Raw genomic sequence first — 5,984 nt, 5'->3', positions numbered from 1 at the left:
GAGAAAGAGAGTGGCGCGCGGGGGTACCCAGCCCTGAGTGCAGGGGCACTTAACGAAAGTAGGGGAGGGGAGAGGAGGAAGGGAGCCTGGGTTGGGCTTGGGAAAGGCAAGAGAAAGAGAAACAGTGAGAGGATCAAGAATTGGGGAATAAGCCCAAGGGTGAGAAAAGGGCATGAGGGGGAGGGAGGGACGGCGCTTCTCTGACTGCTTTAGCTTATAAAGTTCTGGAAAGGACTAGATTCTTCATTTTGGCCAAATGTCTGCATTGCTCCCAGATAGACCTTAGAATAGAGAATGTCAGAGCTGAATGGATATAGGATATAGAATGTCAGAGTTGAAAGGACATAGATTTTCTTTTCTTTTTTTAACCCTCACATTCTATCAGAATCAATAGGTATCAGTTCCAAGACAGAAAGATGATAAGGACTAGGCAATGGGGGTTATGTGACTGGCCCAGGGTCACCCAACTGTGGAGTGTCTAAGGCCAGATTTGATTCTAGGACCTCTGATTTCTGAGCCTAGTTTACTAATCCACTAAACCACCTAACAGCCCCAGGACATAGATTTTCAGAATTGAGATAGTCCTTAGAATAGAGAATGTCAGGGGATGCAGGTGGGGGAAGTAGTAACTAGATAGCTACTTCCCAACTTTGTGACCCTGGGCAAGTCATTCAACCCCCATTGCCTAGCCTTTAACATTCTTCAGAACCAATACTTAGTATCAATTCTAAGAGAATGCAAGGGTTTAAAAAAATGAAGAATATCAGAATGGAACGGGCATAAAGGTATAATCTCAAACTTGGGAATAGCTTTAGAATATAGAATGTCATATTTGGTAAGGACTTTTGAATATAGCATACAGACCTGAGATCTTAATACATGAAATAACAGAATTGGGAGAGGTCTTAGTACACAGAATGTTAAAACTGGAAGGAATCTTAGAACATAAAATGTTAGAGCTGGAAGAGACCCCCCCCCCCAAAAAAAATGAGGCTTCTAGGTAGGTTAGTGGCTATTATGCCAATCTTGGAGTAAGGGAGGGCCTAAATTTAAATCCTGCCTCGGGTACTTACTAGCTGTGTGACTGTGGACAAGTCACTTAACCACTCAGCCTCATTTTCCTCATCTGTAAAATGAAGATAATAATGGTGCCTGTCTCAGAGGGTTGGTGTAAGGATAAAATGAGATATTTGTAAAGTGTTTAGCAGACATTAAAGTGCTATATACATGTTAGCTATAATATCCTAGCTGGAAAGAATCTTTAGAACATAGAGTTGAGAGGTATCTTTGAGAACAGATCCATCATTTACAGAGGGGGAACCTGAGCCCCAAAGAAGAAAGATTATTTGTCTCCACATCCAGTGTGTCTGAGTTATGTATAAATCACAAAAGTACTCCTATTTCAAATTATTAAGTAAAATGTATATTCTATGCCCCTTGTTGTCCCTTACTAGCTTACCTATTCCAGACTATGCAGAATCAGTAGGTGTTTTAGGAAGACAACCATGATTCTCTCAGGAAACACCCTCAATTGCCTTTGTTCTACCATGAGAACACATTCTGTTCCAGTTAAGAGTAAGGAAGCATAGCAAAATTCTTTAAAATGATTATGTCAAATCAACAAGCATTTACTAAGCTCTTCCTAGGTTCTAGGCACTGTCATAGGTGCTGAGGGTACAAAGAAAGTGGGGGAGGGGTGGAATATCCATGATCTCAAGGAGCTCACAATTAATGGGGGAGACAACATGTAAACAAACATGTACAAACAAGCTATATACAGGATAAATTGGAAATAATCAGAGAGAAGGCATTAGCATTAAGTCTGCTATTGTAGATGATGGGGTTTTAGTTAAAATTTGAAGGAAGCCAGGAGGTAGAGAAGTGGAAAGAAGGAATTCTGAGCATGAGAGATAGCCAGTGAAAATGCCCAGGCAGAACATGGGGTGTCCTTGTTTGAGGAACAGTAATGTAGCCAGTGTTAATAAATTATAGAATATATGGAGGGGAGAAAAGTGTGAGAAGCCTGGGAAGATTGGAAGAATCCAGGTTATGAAGAGCTTTAAAAAACCTGATGGGATATACGATTTTTAATCCTGAGGGTAATAAGTAATCACTGGAGCTTCTTAAATAGTAAAGTTGACATGGTCATCCCTGTGCTCTAGGAAGATCACTTCCATAGCTGACAATAATCAATCATTGTAGAGAGAGGCAGAGAGACCAAACACAAGGTTGTTGCCATAATCCAGGCACGAGGCTAATGACAATATAATAGGGGAGAATATATATAAGAGATATATAGGAGGGATGTTATCAAGGCAGAATCAACAAAGCTTGGCTAAAGATTACATATTGGGAGTAGAAAAAGTGAAGAGTTGAGGATGACCCCTAGGTTGACTGCCTGAGTGACTGGGAGAATAGTGTGTCCTAAACAATAACATCGAATTTTTGAAGAAGGAAAGATTTAGGGTAAAAGATAATTTGTTCACAAGGGTAGACATTTTGGGTTTAAGATGTCTCTGGCACATCTAGTTCCAAGTGTTCAATAGGAGATTAAAAATGTGAGACTGATGGTCAGGAAAGAGGTTAGAGCTAGATAAATAGATATGAGAATCATTTTCTTTAAATGAATGTATTTTTAATTGATAAATTAATTTAAGATATTTTTCCATGGTTACATGATTCATGTTCTTTCCCTCCCTTTCTCCCTCTCTCCTTCTGGAGCAAACAAGCAGTTCCACTGGGTTTTACATATATCATTGTTCAAAATCTATTTCCATGTTATTCATATTTGCAATAGAGTGATCATTTAGAGTCTATATCCCCAAACATATCCCCATCGAACCATTTGATCAATCTTATATTTTTCTTCTGTGTTTCTACTCCCACAGTTCTTTTTTCTGGATGTGGATAGCATTCTTTGAGAATCATTTTCACAAATCTATGGAGGCTGATGAAATCATCAAGTGAAATTATGTAGGGGGATAAGAGAGCACTGGGGAATACCCATTGTTAGTGGGAGAGACATAGCTGAAATCCAGCAAAATATACTGAGGAATGGTCAGATAGGTAGGAGGAGAGCCAGGAGAGCAGTATCATAAAAACCTAGAAAGCACAGAGTATCAAGGAGAAGTAGGTGACTCACAATGTCAAAAGTTGCAAAGAAATAAAGGATGATCACTGATAACTTTGGAGAGTTAAATTGAATGATGAGGTGGTCATCCCAAAGTCAGAGTTTTCCCCCTTGGTCTTGCTCCACATGAGATCAGTTAATGAAGGTTTGTTTATTTTTATTTTTCTTAAATTCACATTTCCCTATCACTTTAAGGCTTATTAAGCACTTTTCTCATAATGGAGTTATGAGGTAGCTTGTATAAGTAAATTATTATTTCTTTTATAAATAAAGAAACTGAGGTTCAAAGATTGTGACTTGCTCAAAGGTCAAATAGCTAGCAACTGTGTGAGCTGGGATTTGAACCTAAGTCTCTTTTATCCTGTCCTATTCATGCCAACATTGTGCAAGATACCATCACCCAAACTGATGTGTGGATTACTGGAGATGTGGCTTATTATCTTGTTTATCTCCCTCCAATGTGTCTCTTTCAATTCATCTTAAACATCTGATCACTCTAAAATAAGACTTTACATATTATACTTCTCCTTCCTACAAATAAAAACCTTCAGTTACTCTCCATTGTCTTTAATTATATCCCTAAGCATACCATTTTCACTTTATTTCCTTCTTAAGTTTTTTCTTGTATAAGCAACGTGTCTTCTTTCAAAACATGATGAACATGGAAATATGTATTGCATGATAGCACATATATAACTTGTATTATAACTGCTATCTGAAGGAAGAGGAAGAAGAAGAAAGGAAAGGGAGTAAAGGACATGGATTACTAAATGTCATAAAACAATTATTAAAAGTTGTATCTACATGTAATCTGGAAAACAAAAATGCAAGTATCCTTTCCACATCATGATTTTTCCCATTGCAGGTTCAAAATATCACAGGTTAGCATAAGTGATTAAATAGTAATTTGGGGAGAGTTTTACAGAAGTTGCAGAATACACAGAAAAAATTTAGAAACTCAGAAATGCATAAATATGTATAGTATTTTGTAATATCAACATATTTTATCTTTTAATGCCATAAATATACACAATTTCTTTTTTAAAGTTAAAATAAGTAAAAAGTTTTAAGTTTGTCAAAAAAGCATGAAAACCAGAAGGCACATAAAGGCTAGAAATGTAGAGATATCTTAACATTGACCTATATATAATTCATATTTTACAGTAAGGCACAATAATCACTCCATAAAAGAAAATGAAGAAATTAAGACTTCTTTTCTGGTATGAAGGGAGAGACAAAAAATTTTATGTGAATTTTTCCATATGGGGGGGAGGGCACCATTCCCCTAAACTCCACAATGTGAAATGGATAAGTATATAGGTATAATAAAAAAGTAAAAAAGGAAAATGTTAATAATTCAGATTAAACTTAAAAACAAAATTAAAAGATTATATTCATATATTAGTAGAGCTGGAAGATCTTAGAACTTTGAACTTCCAGTCTAACTCCTAGTTGATGATAGACCATTAGACTTTGTGTCAGGAAGATCTAGACTCACATTTCACTTAAGAAGCTTAATAGCTAAATGACTTTGGGCAAATCATTTTTACTTCTCTGAGTTTTAGTTTCCTCTGTAAAATGAGGATAATGATATCATCTATCTCAAGGGACTACTATGAAGGCCAAATGAGATTATATATAACTTTACAAACCTTAAAGTTTTATTTACATGTGAGCTATAAGTAGCCTGGAGAAGAGATACTCTTTATTTACTTGATTTCTCCTAAATAAATAGCTAGGTCAATGAATCTTACCTAGAAGGCTTCATGCAAGTAGTACAATGTCATCTGCAGAAAGGCCATTACCCTCTCAACTCAAATGGATCTGGCCCATGACAAGTCAGTTCCTTTAGTGAGCTTTTGCTTCTGTTTTATATTTTTCCTGATACTAATGATCAAAAGGTCATCAAACAAGTTAATCTCTATGGCTATATTTTTCAAGAAATCCTGCATACTTTTAGCATATGCATGGGAGATAACTTATTGAAATGCCCTGAATGTGACACTATGCTCCCAGCATTCAAATTTTGCTTTTTGAATAAAAAACAATAATTATTCTGGGATCTTATATTTTTTTACATCTTCCAGTCAGTATGATGGTAAAGCTGTGCTATACTATGGAATATTGCTTGTGAAAGTTAGTTTGTTCTCTTATAGCACCCTCATTAAGGATGCTCTTAATGTGTGGCAATGTGATGATTATTCTCATGATTATTTTTATAGATGGTAAAGTAAGTATATAGGTTAGTAGTTATTGGTGTCTTCTTAATGGCCTCTTTATTAATTTTTTAAAATAGTATTTTCCCCAAATTATATGTAAAAAACTTTTTTTAACATATGCTTTTTTAAAGTTTTGAGTTCTAAATTCTCTCCCTTCTTTCCACCCACCTTCTTTCTCTTTCTCCCTTTCAACCTTCCTCCCTTCAAAGCCGAGAAGGTAAACAATCTGATACAGATTTTACATGTGCAATCATGTAAAACATTTTTCCATATTAGTAATTTTGTGAAAGAGGTCTCAAATAAAAAAATAAAGAAGTAGAAAGAAAATAAAATATGAATGTGCATTCAGACTCCATCAGTTCTTTCTCAGCAGGCAGATGACATTTTTCATCATAAGTCTCTGAGAATTTTCTTGAATTATTGCATTGCTGAGTATAACTAGGTCACTTACAGTTGTTCATCAAAAAATGTTGCTGTCACTGGGGAATATTTTTCTGGTTCTGCTCTCTTCATTTTGCATTAGTTCATAGAAATATTTTCAGATTTTTCCAAAATCATCCTGTTTATTATTTCTTATAGTACAATAATATTCCATCACAATCATATACCACAACTTGTTCAGGCATTAACCTGTT

This window comes from Monodelphis domestica, chromosome 1, assembly GCF_027887165.1.
Source record: "Monodelphis domestica isolate mMonDom1 chromosome 1, mMonDom1.pri, whole genome shotgun sequence".
Classification (NCBI taxonomy): Eukaryota; Metazoa; Chordata; class Mammalia; order Didelphimorphia; family Didelphidae; genus Monodelphis; species Monodelphis domestica.
The sequence above is the reverse complement of the archived record's forward strand: the minus strand, read 5'-3'. Positions refer to the sequence as shown.